At 44.0% G+C, this 19,373-nt stretch overlaps 1 long non-coding RNA gene across 1 annotated transcript; it reads left to right on the forward strand.

Annotated features, from left to right (window-relative positions):
* The first annotated feature begins 9,885 nt into the window (after positions 1-9,885).
* Positions 9,886-14,105, forward strand: LOC134379260 (uncharacterized). Its single transcript, XR_010023713.1, has 3 exons — positions 9,886-9,918; positions 12,128-12,268; positions 14,070-14,105. It is a non-coding gene; the product is annotated as an uncharacterized LOC134379260 (long non-coding RNA).
* Positions 14,106-19,373: the final 5,268 nt, after the last annotated feature.

The raw sequence follows: 19,373 nt of genomic DNA on the forward strand, positions 1-19,373 counted from the left end.
TCCCATGAGAGCTGGTTGTTTAAAAGACTCTGGCATGTCCTCTCTTGCTTCCTCTCACCATGTGATCTGCTTGTACCTACTGGCTGCCTGCCACTTTCCACCAAGAGAAGAAGCAGCCTGAGGCGTGCGTCAGATGCAGCTGTCCCAGAATCGTAAGCCAAATAAACTTGGTTCTTTGTACATTACCTAGTTTCAGGTATTCTGTTTATCACAGAAATAGAAACAGAAAGTGATAAAACAACAAAAAAAAGTGGGCCCTCACAGGTATAGAATCTTGATCTTGGATACCCAACCCTCCAGAATTGTGAAAATTAACATTTACTATTTAAGCCACCCACTCTATGATATTCTGTTATAGTGCTCTGACAGACTAAGATATGGGATTTGGGAGAGAATTAAATGAGGTAAAAAATGGAATGTTTTTAGAACAGTACTTAGCATATAGTAAGCGATTCATATTCTTATATACTTTCAAGTTATTTTGTCTAAAGCTATGTTTTAGGTTAAGTGTTACACTATTAGTGCAGGGTAATAGAGGTTAAGAAACTCAGAATATGGTAGCATAGAAACAGAAAATCGAATGAAAAAGCAATACAAATGTCCAGTAAAGATTTGACATTTCACCTTTTGTGTAACGAAAGGAATATCAATTAAAACAGTTATGAGATTAGTTTTTACTTGTCTCACTGGGGAACATTTGAATAGATAATATTCAGTGTTAGTAGGATGTGGGGAAACACGTACTCTCAAGCATTGTTGATGAAGAGTACAAATTTGTTCACCATTTTAGAAGAAAACTATGGCAATGTTTATCTACATATTACACCAATAATCTCAATCCAAGGAGATCAGCAATACTTGCGGGAGCTGTAAAAATATATTCATTTCTTCATTGGTCAAATATGCATCTATCATGTATTTGGTGCCAGCTGAAGTCATTGATTGATGGCCCTTAAGGGAGATAATCAATCAAATGTTATCATTTGAGGTAACTAAGTATTGTTAAGAAAAAGAAAGCCAGCTTTTAAGGTAAAGGATTATGGGATGGGGAGAGGTGAATTTTATGGGTGAAAGACGGTGGGCTTCCTGAGGCAGTGATGGTGGGGAAGAGATCTGAAGGAAGTGCTGGCTCCTCCTGGGACAGTCCTCACCCAGGCAACAAGAGCATAAAGGGTCCTAGGGCAGGAAAGCACGAGGCTCCTCAGCATGAGGGGCAGTGTAACGAACAACTCGTAGGAATGAAAGAGTCCTTTCTTGCTATCATCTGCACACTGGAGTTTTTACAGGACTGCAAAAAAGTGAGAAGACCTACATGTATGTACCTGATGCATTACGTCGGGATGAAATTGCATAAGGGTATAAATTAGTATTCCCATTTTTATAATAAGCAAAGGTGGAAATGTTTCTTTTTGTATGAATGTTTGGAAAAATTTGGAGATACACAACCAAGTATCCTGCTTGTTGCTTTGTGTGCCAAGGGGGTAGGAGAGCTAAACAGTGGTCCAAAAGGGGAAAGGAGAACAAGAAGCTAGCAGGGCTCCGAGGTTGTCCCTGATGTCAAATGAAATATTCTGGATCTCAGGGCCGGCCCGTGGCTCACTCGGGAGAGTGTGGTGCTGATAACACCAAGGCCATGGGTTCGCATCCTATATAGGGATGGCTGGTTCGCTCACCGGCTGAGCGTGGTGCTGACAACACCAAGCCAAGGGTTAAGATCCCTTTACCGGTCATCTTTAAAAAAATATATATATATATATTCTGGATCTCTCCAGAGTACAACTCTAAGGTGCTAATCACATCATTTGGAAGCAATCTTCTGTTTATAAAGTGGTTTCCCAGGTTAATAGGTTTGTAGGGAGAGAATGTCCACATCACATTAATGATTACCTTTAATTCATAGGTGGTTTTGTGTTGTGGTTTTGACCTTGCCTGTTGTGAGCTCTGGAGGCATGAATCCATCAATGAATGATGGAAGATGAGAGAAGATGCTGTGTGTAAAGCACCTAGCAGGGAACCTGGAAAACTCTAGGTGCTCCCTGATGTTAGTTCTATCTACTCCTTATCTCTGACACATCAAATCTTTGGAGATTGTTGGGTTTCTGGTTGTCCAATTTCTGCCCCTGCCATTTCTTCTTTCCTGCTTTTTTGGATTATGTGACATTTAGAATTCCATTTAAATTTTTGATTGACTTTTTAGCTGTACCTCTTGGCATTATTTTTATTTTTTCTAGTGGTTGCTAAAGAGATTGAAATATACATCCCTTTAGCTCAGTTGGTTATAGCACAGCTTGTGATACCAAGATCAAGAGTTCAGATCCCTCTACCAGCCAGCCACTAAAACAGAAAACAAAACAAAAAATACATTTCAAAAAACAACAACAAAACTAAAAACAATATATACATCTTTAACCTTTCCTAGTCTACTTAGGGTTCATAATATGCCACTTCACATAAAATATAAGAACCCTGCAACTCTGTGGGGCCATCTCCCACCCTTTCTTTATTCTATAGTTGTAGTATGTATACATCTTTCCATATCCAACAAACCAAAATACAAAGTTTTGAGCCTTTAGGGCTGGCCCATGGCTCACTTGGGAGAGTGTGGTGCTGATAACACCAAGGCCATGGGTTCGGATTCTGTATAGGGATGGCCGGTTAGCTCACGTGGGAGAGCGTGGTGCTGACAAAGTTATGAGCCTCTGTGTCAAGCGGTCATAATAAAGAAACTAAGAGGAACAAGTAGTCTTTCATACTCACACAAATACAATTTCCAGTGCTCTTCTACAAAAGGGTTCTAATGCACTTTGAGAAAAAGGATATAGTTGTGGAAGCCAGAGAATTATACAAGGCAAGACACATATATTACAGAACTTACAGGTAGTGGAAAGAATCCCCAAGAGTCAATGGGAATATCTGGCTGATTCAGACCCTAACCTTCACTTTTCCTGGGTTGAGTTTTATTTCTCTAATCAATAATCTCCAAAGCCATGTGGAATCTTTTTTCTCTTATGCTTTGACATGATCAGATCTAATAAAATCTGCAAGGAAAAAACATCAGTAAAGCTGTACTGATTCCACCACCAAGCAGGACCTGAGGTAACAGCAAGGATGGGAGCAGAAACCAGACGGAGCCTTGGGGAGACCTTGCACCTGGCTCCTTGCACACAGGCCCCCAGGCTCACATCCCCCTCCCTTCTGCTTTTCATTTCCCACATTCTGTTCTCTCAGCTCCCTCTTTTTAAACCCCTCAGGAAATCTGAGTCTTTGAGTTGGCTTTACTCTGTCCCTTCTCCTTCAGGTTTACGGGACAGATGGGTTAGCCCAACATCTGTCCTCAGGTCACTGGTATTCCTGAATGCAAGCTGGCTTCCATTTTCACCAACATTTGACTTTTGAGTTTGTTTTTGTTTTTTATTTATATTTTTTAATTTTGTCATTACCCAATGTAAACATTTTTTGTGGCTTGAGTTTGTTTTTGAAAGGGGGCAGGCAGCCGGATCTGTGCCCCGTAACATAAAGACTTGCCCCTGCAGAAGATTCAAGCAGAATCTTGTAAAGAAATGGGAGAGTGACAGTCCCCCTTTGGTGTCTTCATCCGTTAACTTCCTCCAGCAGAGGTAACCACTTGCAACAGTTTTTCCTCTTTTCTCTAACCTTTTCCTTTGTATGCATTTGCATGTCTGTGTGTATCTAGAGGTATCCTTTAATGTAAATGAGTTTTATTTTTCTTTAACAACATCTGGGATCTTCCCGTGTCCACAGTGCTTATTACAGATGAACCATAATTTCTTCCCCTATGAATGGAAAACTAATAACATAAAGTAACCAAGCACTTATGGCCTGTCTCTTTTTTTTCTTGCAATTAGCTCTTTCTTTCATCCTAAAGCAGAATTTACCAAGACTGGATTGTTCATCTAATAATGGGTGATAGAAGCTGGCTTGGACTGTTGTGAAAGAAGTAAAGTTTTACTGTATAAAAAATTATTTTGTAATTTTCTTTCATTAGATACTTACTCTAGGTATTGATAATTCAATAACTTAGTGAAGTCTTTAACCTGTAATATGAAGGAAATCCATATTAAATAGAAGCTTACCTTAGAGCTCCTGTGGCTCATAAACGCATTGACCAGCAGTTTTGGGGCTGGAGGTCCTTGGTCTCTCGCCAGTTCTGACACAGGCTGAGTTGAACTTGAGACAGTGGAAGACCTAAGAGTTGTGAGAAACCATGTTTGATATCTTCCTGATCTTGACTTTGTGACCTTTCTTTTATTTATTACTTTTTATTTTAAAATTAAAAAAAAATTTGTTGGTGGCTGGCCTCCGTGAGGAATTTTGTTTATTTCTGAGCAGTAGAGATCACTGAGCAGTGTGCACACTCACTGCATCTGCTGTAGGATGATGTCAGTTGAACTTGCCCAGGATTTTAGGCAAAATGCCCAGAAATGTGCTTTAGGGTTTTTTTTTTTTTCTTAGTATACTCATTGTTTCAAATCATACTTATTCTTTATGCCCCTTACCTAATGTCCCTCCCCCTCCTCTCCTTCCCCCCTTCTAGGAACCACAGATTTGTTCTCTCCATCTGATAGATTAACTGATCCTCTGTTGGTTTGTTGCCAAGATGATCTGTCCAGTACTGAGAGAGGTGTGATCAAATCCTCCCCTATTATCATAAATCAGATGCTTCTTCTGTTATGCTGGAGTGTGCTGTGTGGAGAGAGAAGAACTCTTCTTTTTTTATTTTTTATTTTGGTCTCTGCTGGTGCCTCTCCTTGTGACAATGAAATTTAGAGTCTGGCGTGCCATCTGTATGGTGGCCGTGACTGCTGCCATAGAGACTAGCCACTTTTGCAGCAGTAACAGCAATTGTGGTGGCTATGGTGGGCTACATGCATAGAAATGGTGTTTTTGGTGTGCCTTTTACCTGTTGTGGCTGGGTTTGGCTTCCCCCAGCTTGATGCCACAGGACCCCTAGGTCTTTTTGTTTTTGGCCACTGGCGGGTACAGGGATCGAATCCTGATTTTATCGGCACCACACTCCAACCAGCTGAACTAACTGGCCAGCCCAGATCTGTCTTTTCATTCCCATTCCATTTCTTGAGCTGTCTTTTCATTTAAGGATATTTTGAAAAGCTCATTCATCAAGTAGTTCTTTTTCTACTCTCTTAACTAGCACCAGTCTTAGATCCCTTCCTATAAATTTGCTACCAGGATTTCTATGAGAGGCATTATCAAAAAAAATTTTTTTTTTCCTTGAGTGCCCAGGATTAAAATTTTCAATCATCTGTCTTCTGTGGATACCTTAATTACAGCACCTGGCATTTAGCTGGTTTTCCATTAAATAATAATTGAATGAATGAACTGTTAAACCTGAAGCGTTCAGATTTTCTGACTATACAATTGTGTCTTATTTTATTTTTACTAGTGGTTGTTTTATTTAAGAACTATTTCCATCTCCCCTCTAGCCACAGTTACATGAGTTGGCCACTAAAAAAAAAAAAAAATCATATAGGGTATAACTTTCCTTTCTGGTTAAAAAAAAAAAATTCAAAAATATTATTTTTACTTAATAAACTTTGATTGTAGTTTCTATGTCTAAGACCTGATGCTTAACCTAGTCTTGTGAAAAGGAGCTCCCTCTAACATTGCCACATACCTGTAGTCTTTTTCAGTTTAATAAGTGTATGATGTTTTTATGTGTTATGCTGTCCTTAATTCATGCCTATATTTAGGTATGAATGTGTGTTTATGTGTGTATGTGAATATATTTTCTAGGGCAAGTATCTAGCAACAGAGTTAACTACAGGCTATGACTTTGTGTTGGAATGCTCTGTGTTAATAGCTGTTCTCAAAGATTTTACCGAGTTACGACATCATCAGCATCGTAGGGTCTCCCTGTAAATACAGATAACAATTAAAATATTAACCTCAGAATATATCATACATTTCTATGAAGCAATTAGGAAAATAAACCCAATAGAAAAACAGGGAAAAAAAACATGAGTAATGTTCACCCAGAATCAGATTTAATTACATTAGTCTGAAATGCTGAATCTGCATTTTTTCAACCTCCCTAGGTGATCCAGAGTCCATTCAGGGTTGAGAACCACAAGACAGAGACACATTTGCAGTGGGTCTTGAAATATCAGTAGATTCACATAAGAAGGAAAGAGGGGTGAAGAATTCTGGATGGACATGGGACAGGAACAGGAGATGTGTAACTAAGCGGGCAGGGGTGGGAACTCCTCCTGCAGACAGACACCTAGAATCTTGTCATTTCAAAACTGGAAGGAGCCATAAAGACAATTGAATTTGTCTGCACACATCTCTCCTCCTGGCTGCTTATCAGTCCTGCTACTAAAAATGTTTTTCATGTATATGTATATGCAGTATTTATCACATACATAATTTGATACATAGATATATATAAAGTTGGTACTTCATAGTGTGTTTGCAACTTTTATCTGAGTTATGCTGAATTCCATAAGAATTCTATTAATACAAATTATTAACCCCATTTTATAGCTAAGGAAACTGAAGCCAGTGAACATCAGTGACTTACTTTGGCAGCTCAGTGAGAACAAAGTAAAGACATTTTCAGAACAAATAAAAAATACAAGAGTTCACCTGTAGACCCTCAACTGAAGGAATTTCTGAAGAAAGTGGTATATATTCAGGGGCACCTTAACAGAAGAAGGTGTGTTGTAATTGCTAGGATCACTGCAAAAAGAACAGAAATTGGATACATAACTTCTAACCTAGTAAAGAAAGGTGAATTAAAATATATAGATGCAAAATGAAGCATAAAAGAAGGAAGAAAACAGCATAAAATAGGAAAACATAAAACAAAGTTTATGGTACAATAAAATCCAGAATGGGGTGTCATAACACCAAGGTCAAGGGTTCAAATCCCTCCACTAGCCATTTGCCAAAAACCAACCAACCGAAGAAACAAAATTCACCCATTTACACTAAATGTGAGTGGACTGTAACTCAAGGATAATATTAAAATTTATATTTTCCTTTTTTTTTTTTTTTTGTGGTGGTTGGCTAGTATGGGGATCCGAACTCTTAACCTTGGTGTTACAAGGCTGTACTCTAAATCAACTGAGCTAACCAGCCTGCACTAAAATTTATATTTTTTTATTTCTAGTTATTTCTATTTCTATTTTCACATTTAATTATATTTTAAAATTTATATTTTTAAGAGACACATCTAAAACATACTTATACACTGAAAGTAAAAAAGTGGAAAAATATAGAACCATGAGAAAGTTAACTTCCTCAAAATCTGTATAGTTATATCATTATTATTATTATTTCTTGTCAGCTGCACAGTTTGGTGATCTGAACCCCGGACCTTGGTGTTTAACACTGGCCTCTAATCAACTGAGCTAACCAGCCAGCCCTGTACAGCTATATTAATATCCAACAAAATTGACCTTAAGTCAAAAAGCATTATAAAAGGTAAAGAAATCAATTATGATAATATGTGCAAATCACTAGAAGATAAAGCAACTGTAGGTCTATGAACAAAAGCAAGACAGGATTTATAAAAGCGGATCTAGAGTTTATGGAATAATGACACTCCCTCCTGCCCCTTTTGTAAGTTAATTGGCTTATCAGTGCCCTCCAGGAACACACCTATGGTTAAACAAAGTTGGGTTTATTAACTCCCAGCAAGAAACTCCCTGCAAGAAAGGAGAATGCTCACCATTGGGGAACCACAGGGTGTCCCAGTATGGGAAGGTAAAAAGGACTTAATAAGGGATTTCAGCTGTGTTAGGTGATTTGGGGAAGCTTTAAGTCTGTGAGGCTTTGCTCTGGATTGGATGCTGTAAGGAATCAGGGGTAATTTAATGATTGGGGATTTGGGGAGGGGGATTGGATTTGGCCTGTATGGGGATCCAAACCCTTGACCTTGGTGTTATCAGCACCACACTCTACCCTAGAGAGCTAACCAGATAGCCCTGACTGGGAATCTTAATAAATCTTATCTAGAAGGCAGGAAGAATAGATGCGGCTAAAGCTACAACTAGTCGAAAAGCACATGGCTCCAGGGGGACCTGTTGTCTGAACCTCATCGAATCTTCCTACCCATGTGGAAGGCTGCATAGACGCGGGCCAGAAGGGGGTCCTCTAAAGTACAGGAAGGCCCCTCTCTCCCTGTTTAAAGGTAGTACTGGTATTATCAACTTATATTTCAATCCAAGGTGCCAGTTCCGTCACAGCATAATTAACACTGGATAATATCAACACTTAAAGGGCTGGCTGGTTAGCTCAGTTGGCTAGAGTGTGGTGCCAATAACACCAAGGTCCAGGGTTCAATTCCTGTACTGGCCAGCTGCCAAAAAAAATTAAATCAACATTCAATAATAATAATTATTCACCTATTAAGTGAAAGAAATCTCAATGTTATTTCAAGTTGAATTTCTGTAGTTACTATTAAGCATTTAGGTGTTTACTGGCCATTGGATTTCCTCTTTGCTGACCTAAGACCATTTTGATTTTATTTTTTTCTGCTGAATTGTAAGAACTTCTTGTATGTTAGGGAAATCAGCAGTTTGCCATATGAGTTGCAAAGATCCGCCCCCCACCCCTGCAGTTTTCCTTTTTACCATATCATAATAGGGTTGGTCATCCAGAAGATTTTATTTTTAATTTTAATATGGTCAATCTTCGTAGTCTTTTCATTTTTCTAATTTTATTATTTTCATTTTTTACTTTTTTGTTATTTTATTATATTTCTTTTTGGTAGTCTTCTCATTATGACTTGTGGGGTTTGCATCATGGTGAGAAAGATGGTCTCCACTCCAAGATTATAAAATTGTACACCTATGCTTTATTTTCTTCTAGCCTATTATAGTTTCATTATCTTCACATTAAAATATCTGGTCCATCTGGAATTTTTTTTTTTTTTTTTCAAAAGATGACCAGTAAGGGGATCTAACCCCTTGGGAGAGCGTCAGCACCACGCTCTCCCAAGTGAGCCACAGCCCAGTCCTTGGAATTTATTTTAACATTAAGATTTGATTTAGGGCTCATGCTTTCCTTTTATTTCAAGTGGCCCTTTTATTCCATTGACTGAAATCATCATCCTTTGGCCTGACCTGCCTGTGGTGTAAACACACCTTATCTCCTTAACAACACCCTAAACCCCTCAAGGACAAGGACTGTGCTTTCCTTCTATTGGGACCCTCCTGGCAACTGGCAGATCTTGGGTGCTCGGCAAACACTTGGGGGTGAACTGGAGGGCTTGCTGTGCCATTTAGAGAGGAAGGATGTGTTTATCGTGAACAGTCAATGAAATAATACTGGAAAGTTGATACTTGCGATGTTATATTGAGACAGTGGTATCCATAATATGTTGAAGAGGAGAATGGTGGTTATCATTTTGGTCAAGAAAGGCCATAATTCCTTGCCAACTTCACTGCACGGGTCCCTCCTTCCCCTCCCCACTCCCCTTCCCCCAAATCAAACAGTGGCTACAAGTCAATCACATTGTGTGTGCCTCAGCTGACCTGGGATCCCAGCTGACCTCAGGTTCTTTTTTTGTTCATTTTTTAACTCATGTGGCTTAGCATCAAGATCATGATATGCTGGGGAAGGAGGGAGTAAACCGTAATAGTAAATAGTAAATTTCTTTTCCTTAATTTTCTTTGCTGTTATTGTAACTATAATAAGTAAAACCTTTTTAAAAGCCTAAATTATTTTCATATTTACAGATATGTGGGCTGGCCAGTTAGCTCAGTCAGTTAGAGCGCATCCTCGTAACATGAAGGTGAAGGGTTCAGATCCCAATACCAGCCAGCCCATTACAAAAAAATACACAAATATGTAATCACAGATGTGTTAATCTTCCCAGATTTGTTTCCTGCTGTCTCTGTGAGCTGGTCTCTCCTGCATGTGTGACTTCCACAGGTACTGTTATTTCACAAAGTGGCTGCTCCCACCTCTTCCCACCAAACTCCCCCAGGTCAGTTTCTGAAAGCAGATTGGATCCAGTCATGTGAGCCCAGGTGGTATTTGTTGACTTCTAGTAATGATCTCTGACACTTACGGCCTAGACCACATACAAAACCTTAACCTCCTACGATGCTAAAGCTTATTATCCCCACAATCATACTCATCCCCACAATCATACTCATCCCCACCACATGGTCGTCCAACAATAACATAATCTGAATCGACTCAACAACCCACAGCCTGCTGATTAGCCTCATCACTCTTCTTTCCTTGAACCACAACAATGAGAATAGCACAACCACATCATTAAGCTTCTTCTCAGACCCCCTCTCAGCCCCCTTCTAGTACTAACAACCTGACTCCTCCCCTTAATAATTATCCCGAGCCAACACCACCTCTCCAAAGAAACACTTATTCGAACAAAACTCTATATCCTCACATTAACCTCACTGCAAATTCTCCTAATCATAACATTTCCTGCCACAGAACTGATCATGTTCTACATTCTATTTGAAGCAACACTAATCCCAACCCTGATTGTCATCAACCAATGAGGCAACCAACCAGAACGATTAAATGCAGGACTCTACTTCCAATTCTACACCCTCTTTGGCTCCATGCCACTGCTAATTGCACTAACCTCAACTCCACTGGCTCATTAAACCTACTGTTGCTTCAACATTGAACCCAAACACCCCTACCCTCGTGATCCAACACCCTCCTATGAACAGCATGCATAACAGCATTCATAGTAAAAATACCAGTCTACGGACTTCCCTTCTGATTACCAAAAGCACACGTAGAAGCCCCTATCACTGGATTCATAGTTCTCGCAGCCATCCTCCTAAAACTAGGGGGACAGGAATGATGCGATTCACCATCATTCTAAACCCCCAGCAAGCTCCCTAACCCACCCCTTCCTTGTTCTCTCCCTATGAGGAATGATCATAACAAGCTCTATCTGTCTACATCAGACAGACCTAAAATCCCTCATTGCCTACTCGTCCACCAGCTACATAGCCCTAGTAATCATAGCCATCCTAATCCAGATACCCTGAGGATTCACAGGAGCCACAGCCCTAATAATTGCTCATGGGCTTACATCATCCCTCCTATTCTGTCTTGCAAACTCCAACTATGAACGTGCCCACAGTCGAACTGTAATCCTAGCCCGCGGACTGCAAACACTCCTCCCCCTAATAGCAACATGATGACTACGAGCCTCCCTGACAAATCTAGCCCTCCCACCATCAACCTAGTTGGAGAATTACTTGTAATAATAACATCATTCTCCTGATCAAATATTATAATTATCCTCATAGGACTCAACATGCTAATCACGGCCTTATACACCCTATTTATACTAATCTCAACACAACGAGGTGCTCTCACACACCACATCAGCAGCATCAAACCATCCCTCACGCGAGAGAGCTCCCTGACACCCGTACATATTATCCCACTTCTGCTCCTATCCCTCAACCCCAGAAAAGTTCTAGGGCCCCTTTACTGTAAATATAGTTTAAACAAAACATTAGGCTGTGAACCTGACAACAGAGACACAAAACCCCTTGTTTACCAAGAAAGACCTCAAGAACTGCTAATTCTTATGACCATACCTAAAACTATGGCTTTCTTACCTTTAAAGGATAGAAGTGATCCATTGGCCTTAGGAATCAAAAATTTGGTGCAACTCCAAGTAAAAGTAATAAACCTACCCCTATCCCTAACTATAATTTCACTTGTTATTCTCATCACCCCCATCATCCCCGCCCTTACCAACATGCACAAACATTACCCCCTATGACCACTGTCTTCTCCTCCCACTTGTTGAAAAAATTATGGCTGAGCTCTGTCCATCCTACTTCCAGATCTGGTAAAACAATTGAACCAGCATGTTTTGAGCAAATACCTTGGCCCAGCACTGTCTTGGGTACTTGAAACATTCAGGAAAGAGCGAGGACTTTGTAATCATGTTGGAATGACGAGGACTGAAGCCATATTGGGACCTAAAACCTCACAGACTCTAAAAGATTTTTAAGAGACTCAGTTTTTATTCTTAGCATGCATTTCTCTCAGTTCCCTCTTTTCCCATGGTTGTTTGATATTTTGAGCCTTGGTTATGGGGTGACATTATTTACATAAATGTAAAGTTGTTTTCCAGCCAGCCTGAAGCTGCAAACTTGCTGGGAGGCACATACTATCCAGACCCTGAGAAATCAAGGGAGACATCAGTAAAGCTATGTGGATTCCACCCCTCCAGCAGGACCTGAGGGTCTGGGAGCAGAGGCCAGATGGACCCTTGGTGAGAACTTGCACTTGGCTCCCTGCACGGAGCTCCTGTAGCTCATGCCCCCTCCCTCCTGCTTTTCCTTTCCCACATTCCATTCCCTCACCCCCTCTTTAGAAACCCCTCGGTAAACCTGAGTGTCTGAGATGGCTTTAGCCTGGCCCTTCTCCTTCAGGCTTACTAGAGAGATGGGTCAGCCCAACATCTCTCCTCAGGTCACTGATGTTCCTGAATAAAATCTTACTTCCATGTTCACCGACATTTGAATTTTGGGGTGCTTTATTTTTATTTAGGGGGAAGCAGCCAGACTTGGGTTTGGTAATAATATTTGGCAAGCCTCAGCCAGGAGCTGAGTGCCCCCAGCCCCCTCCGCCTCATCTCTGTCTCAATCGCACAGATCTAGTTTCAAAAGATGGGCCTGCCCCCGGTGCCCAGGAAGTGAGTTAAATCTGTCAGTTTCCTCATCTGTAAAACCTGATCGTGCAACTTTGAAAGATCCTTATGCAAATGGGTATGATTAGTCACCTGTACTAGATTAATCCACCGAAGTAGGATCTGGAAAGAAGAAAGTCTGCGAGAAAGACCACGCAAGAAGATGTCACTGGTTACTGACAAGACTGCCACTCTGCAGCCGGCTGTTTTTCACTCAGACTCTATACATCTTTGCTTATGTGTAAAATTTGGTAATGAAAATTATGGTGCAGACAGGGAAAACAGGCCAAAAGCAAAAGCAACAGTTTCAAGATTATATGGCAGAAACCAGACCTGTCATTAGTCGTATTCCATGCTACCTTCCACACCATGGATTTTTATCTCTAGTTTTGTTCATTAGCTACATGTCACACTGGTCATAGGTTTCAGGGACGTTTGCGCTCATATGCCTGATGACATACGTAGGAAGGAGATGCTAGAATGATGATCACCACTGTGCAGAAGGGGAGACTGGGGAGGTCCTGAGAATCACAGTGGCTTGTCCAGGGTCACATAAGTGATAAGAAGGAGGCGCTGGGGCTGAACCTACATGAATCTCCTCCAACCTGTGAAGCTGGCTGCACCCAGGCCTTGCACAGGGGTGCGATCAGGCAGTGTTGGTGGAAGTGTGGGCAACAGAGGGAGTTCATGGGGAAGGAGGGTCAGCAGTCAGGTACCCAGAGGGGCAATTACAGTCTTGTACACAGAGGAGGGGTTCAGGAAATGAAGTACCAGGAATTGACCTCACTTCCTTGAGAACAGACCCCAACAGAACTCGGAACTCAGTAACCTGGCACCCACATTCTATACACAGCCCCTTCCCCAGCTCACTTGGCCACAGGCAGAGTGAGATGTTGTGCTGTATCCCGAGGTCCCGGGGCAGTAGCCCCAGGCAGCCCTGTGCTGAGAGGCTTGTCCGCTGCTTCCGGCGCTGGGTCAGCCCTCGCCCTGGACTCCGGTGGCCGTTTGGCAGGAGGTCCCCAAAGGTAATGTCAGGTGTCCCAGGGGAGGGCGGGCCAGGCCAGGCCAGCACTGTGAGCCTCCCTGGGTGACCGCACACCTTCCTCCTGCGTGTGGGGGGAATGGGGACATGGGACAACCTCCCTGGGCAGAGGCAGAGGGTGGGGTGTTTATAAACCTGCTGGTCCTGGTGTGTTCACACTTCAGGTCATGGCTAGAGGGTGAAAGGGGACTGCCGGGGTGGCAACCACCACCCTGTACATTAACCCTGGACCCTCAGGCTCACTTCTCATGTCCTCCCTGGGGTTAAGACTGGCCTCCAGCCCCTTCCGTCCTGGGTGTTCACGGTGCTGTCGCTGTGCATCTCCTCCCTGTCCTATCCTAGAGTGAAGAGAAGTCTTCCCTAAGCCCAGATGCCACCCATATGTTGTGGCCTGTCCCGGCAGGCACCCTGCAAAAGTGGGTGGAGTACCTGGTGCCCACTGTCATGCGTGGCAATGACTCCTATGTGCACACGTTTCTGCTAAACTACAGAAACTTCGCCACTCCCCAGCAGGCGCTGGATCTGCTTTTCCTCAGGTGAGCACTCTGTCCCTCGATCACACAGTGTCACTCAGCCGCCTCCCAGCTGTGAGTCTTGGGACTGTCACCACACCCCTCTGAGCCTCAGCTTCCACCTGTGTTCGGTGGGTGGTAACAGGAACAAGCTCCAGTGGGTCCCCCATGGAAAGTGCTGCTCCTGAGTCCAGCCCTGTGGAAAGTTCTGCTGGAGGGGCCACGGTCGTCCTCATTCAGGATTCCTGCCCCCCCACGAGGAAGTCTCTGTCACACCCTCACTGACCTCGTTGACTTGGGCTTCACTGTTTTCACATTTGAGATCCTATCTGTAGGCTTCTGGGAGTATTCAAAGCAGGGAGACCGGGGGCTGGCAGAGGGGCTTCAGGTGCACCCAGATATCTTGGGAGGAGTCGGTTGGGGTTCATTCCTTCAACAAACATATTTGAAGTCACACTATGCGCAGTGACTTTCTGGGCACTGACTATATTCCAATGAACCGAGGAGACTACATTCCCTGCCCTCCTGGGTTTCCATTCTAGTCAGAGGTCAGTCAACCACAACATACGTGAGGAGCAGGTAGTGCCACCATATGGTAGACGTGACACCGCCCTGGTCTCCTCTAGGTACAGAAGCATCCTTTTGGATTATCATGGGGATGGCGGACCCCTGGAGCAGCTAAAAGGGTAAGTAGGGTTTGGGTCCAGATGGAGGGGCTCCCATCTCCACAGAACTGTGTGTGGTGTATGGGAGCCTGTAGATGGGGGAGCTGGCAGATCTCTGGCTCCCACACATCTTATGATTCCTGCTACAGGGCTGAGGGCTCAGGATTTCCCTGCAGGGAAATTGAAGGCTCCCCCCATGGAGGCTTTTCCCAGCCCCTCCTTGGTTGCCAGGCCCATCTCTGCCAGGGCTGTCATACTGGACATTGGAGGGGCTGGTCTATGGACAGGCAGGGGCAGAGGGTACAAGACTGCAGCTCACTCAGGGGAGCCCTGGGAGGGCAGCATAGAGGGATAGGCCAGGCCTCTGATGCTGCTGCCCACCTGTCTCCTCCCAGCGCCATGTCCTCCATCCTAAAGCTCTGGCTGGAATTCTATTCCATTGACTTCCACGAGCCTCCTGAGTTTCCTTCTTTGAAGTTTCTGTTGGCATATGTACACATCAATCTGCCAGGCTCAGAGGTGGAGCGCAAGGCTGATCTTCTTCTGGCCCAGCTGGAGAAGCTGGAGCACCTGGAGCCCAGTGAGGCGGAGACTGAGGGTGAGGAGGAAGAGGGTGGGTGCCTGTGAGGGTTTGGAGAGGGGGCTGGGCTGGGCCACACAGAGCAGAGTTTCCAGAAGCAGGCTGGGGACAGGGGCACTGAGTACTCAGAACAATCATGCAGTGTTCTGCAGTATGGTAAGACTTCCTGAGGCTGGGTCTCTGGACTTGGGCTTCTCAGAAAGACAGTGTCATTGGAACAGACATAGAAACTCATGTTGATATTCTCAATTGTTGTCCCTCCAGTTCCAGCTTCTGCCCAGGCTGAACAACTGTCCCAAGGGCTAAAGACATCTTCAGCTCCAGCTCCAGCTCCACCTCCACTTCCAGAGCCAGAGCCTGAGCAAGATCCAGAGCCCAAGCCAGAGAAAGAGCAAGAGCTAGATCCAGATACAGAGCAAGAGCCAGAGTCTAACTCAGAGCAAGAGCCAGAGCCCAAGCCAGAGAAAGAGCAGGAGAAAGATCCAGAGGCCAATCCAGGGCTAGATCTGGAGCACGAGCAAGATCCTGAGCTAGAGCCAGAGCCCAAGCCAGAGCCAGAGCATGAGCATGATCCCGAGCCGGAGCGAGAGCCAGAGGAAGAGCAAGAGCTAAAGCAAGAGCAGGAGCAAGATCCGGAGCCTGAGCAAGAGCAAGAGCTAGACAGAGCCAGAGCAAGAGCCATGGCCAGGGACAGGGCCAGAGCCAAGGGAAGATCCAGAACCAGAGCCAGAGGACGAGCCAGAGCAAGCTCACCTAACCACTGCTGAAACATCAAAAGTAGAAGAAACGCCAGCATCCAGGCGAGCCCTGGCTCCAGAGCTCCCACAAACACCCTCACCAGTCCCCACTCCAGAGCTGTCCTTCCCCTTCCCTGCCACTGTGCTTGTCCTCCTTTTTGTCATTGTCCTGCCTCTCCTCAAATTTTATCATCTTTTCTCTTCACTTATATCCCTTGTATAAAATAAAGTATTTTAATATTTTCAAAATTACAATTCAGTGGCATGAAGTACATTTCTCATGTGGTGCAACCCTCACCTCTGTCTAGTGACAGGACAGCTTCATCAACTCTGTAGCCATTAAGCTGTCACTCCCCATCCTGCCTCTCCTAGTCCCTGACAACCACTCCATTTTCTGTGTGTGTGAATTTACCTATCGTGGATTGTTCCTATCAGTACAGTTATATGTTATGTGGCCTTTTGTGTCTGGCCACATAATATGAGAAGGAACTGATTAATTTTTATTTTATGTTTTTAGTAAGAGGAAAATTACAGAAAAATCAAAGACTATACATAGAAACACAGAGCCGTGATAGTTATTATTGTCATAATCTTGAAATAGGAACTACTTTTGAATGACTGGAGAGCCAGACGCCACAGAGGTAAAGACTGACTTTTCCTGGTCAAAACAAAAGAATAATGTCAAAAGCTTAAAAGACAAACCCCAGATTGGAAAATTCTTCATGGACAGATAAAGGGTAATATGCATCCTAGTGGTACAAAGAGTTTTCATTTATCCATGTTTTTAAGGGGACAAAGGATATATTCCTGCAGTTCCAAAGGGAAGCAATTCATATGGCCAGTAAATGTCAGACATCCACGACATCCCTTATGATGACACACAACAATTTACATATTATTGAGATGTCATTGCCCCATCAGATGGGCTGGTCTGTATGTCTGGTGATGACCAGCTCTGGTGAGAATGTGGGAGAAGAGGTGCCAGCGGATGTCCTGGGAGACATGTGCATAGATACCCCATCTCAGGAACCACTCAGCAACTTCTATCAAAGTGAACACGCGTGTCCATCTGCCAAGTAGTGGTAATCTGGGGAGGTTATTCCACAACCACAATGGCCCAGGTTTTCAAGATTTCTGTTGAAGTGTTTTCATCACAGCACTGGTGGAGGTAGCAAGTGGCTGGCCATGTCTCTAACATCTTCTAGAGGGGCTGGGTGTTAAATTGAGTGGCTGCTGAGCTGCACACAGAAATTGTCATGTAAACATGTCATGAAGGCCAGTCTGTATTGAGGGTCTCAGGTTGAAAAACATCTATGTGTTGTCAACATGCATACACACCTGTATGTAAATGACTGTTCAGGTGAGAGAATGAGACAGACAGACACAGGACAAAAGAAGTCAAATGGGAGAGACAGGCTGGGAGATGTGACCAAGCCATGAAGGAGGAGTAGCTCTGCTGGGTGGGACTTTCAAAACCTTTTATTCTCTTTTACGTGATATGTGAATATTTTTAATATGCACATTAGTTTATGTTTATATAAACATTAACATCACATTAAATACTATCCACTAAACACTCACCTACTAAGTAAAGTACATTACCCGGTTTCAATTTTTGTAGGCACTTATTACAAAGACAATAATGATTATAAGAAAATCAGTAGTTCAATATGAATGAAGAATAACATTAAAAACACAGTCCTTCCACCCAGATGCCCAGTGGGTGTCCACTGTGGTGTTCCTCTTTCCTGTTCTTGCCCTGTGTGCAGGCACGTGTGTGTGTGTGGAGGTGTGAGTGTGCACAGGTGTGTGTGCAGGCGTGTGTCTGCAGGTGTGAGTGTGTGGAGGCATGTGGAGGTTTGTGTCTTTGGGTGTGTGTGTGTGTGCAGGGTTGTGTGTTTGTAGGTGTTAAGTGCAGTGGTGTGGGTGTGCACATAGGTGTGGGTGTGCAGAGATGTCTATCCATGTGTGTGTGTGTGTATGTGTGTGTGTGTGTGTGTGTGTGCACCTGTCTGGGGAGAAGGTGCTGTAGGCCTGCAGAGGACCTGCTGCCACAGTGTCAGGTGAACTCAGGCATGCTGAGGGCACATGCCTGTGCCATCAGCAGTTTCACCACCATGGTGTCCTGTATCCAAGGCCAGGACCCTTTGCACCACTTGCCAGGCCAACTTCTTCAGTCAAAGTACTGCTTCCTCTGCACAGTCCTTGGTAGCTCCCAGCCTGCTCTGCACCATGTGATCACATTCAGACCAGCCTGGGAGGAGGTGGCCATCACTGGGTGTCCCCAGCATTATAAACAAGGAGCCCGAAGATCACACTGAGGAAGGACTTCTCCACAGTGACAGGGCTGCAGTGACACAGCATCATCCCAGTCCAGCTGCTGCTGCCTCCAGGTGTGGCTGCCCCATGCCGCCACCTGCATTGAAGTAAAAAATGTCCAGCACAGTGGGGGGCTGCCACTTGTGCTGCCCTGGACGCTTGTCCCCATGTGAAGCACAGGGGAGGGTCGAGAAGGGTCTGAGGGCTGCAGCTCCAGGGAGCTGGAAGGTGAAGAGGAGCAGCCACATCCAGATGTTCAGTCCGGGAAGAGAGAAGTCTGTCAAAATGCAGAGCTCTGGCCAGTAATTACCTCGTGTCTTTGTGAAGTGTATTGCTGCACATCCCTGGTCAGCAAGAACTGCTTCTCCCCGGCCTGGACATCTGGGAAGGGAAGGGCTTGGAGGCCTGGAGAGAGGGGCCTGTTGGGCCGGAGCTGGACTCATGCAGAAGACAACATTCTACCTCCTGAGCACAAGGGGCCGGGGTGGGTGCCTAAGAACAATGCTTCCCTGAAATCCTCTCTGTTTTATCATTTACCTTTCTCTTCCTGAAGAATATACTTTCCATTTTAAGATAAGACAGGGTTTGCCAAGATTGCAAACCACACTGAGGAGTCGATTCTGGCTTTGGTAACCCAAGTACACCACGTGATCTAGGACCTACTTGTCTAAGCTCTTTGTTCTGTTGTCTGGCAGCTGTGGTAAGACTGGAATAAGAAACATCTGCAGTGAGCAAATAGCCTGTGGAGAGGAGGGATGGGGGCCTTTCACCTTGGCTGACACTTTAAAATTGCAGATGGGGGTTCCTGGAAGACGTAATTATTAAAAAGATTA

Source organism: Cynocephalus volans, chromosome 5 (assembly GCF_027409185.1).
Source record: "Cynocephalus volans isolate mCynVol1 chromosome 5, mCynVol1.pri, whole genome shotgun sequence".
Taxonomy (NCBI): Eukaryota; Metazoa; Chordata; class Mammalia; order Dermoptera; family Cynocephalidae; genus Cynocephalus; species Cynocephalus volans.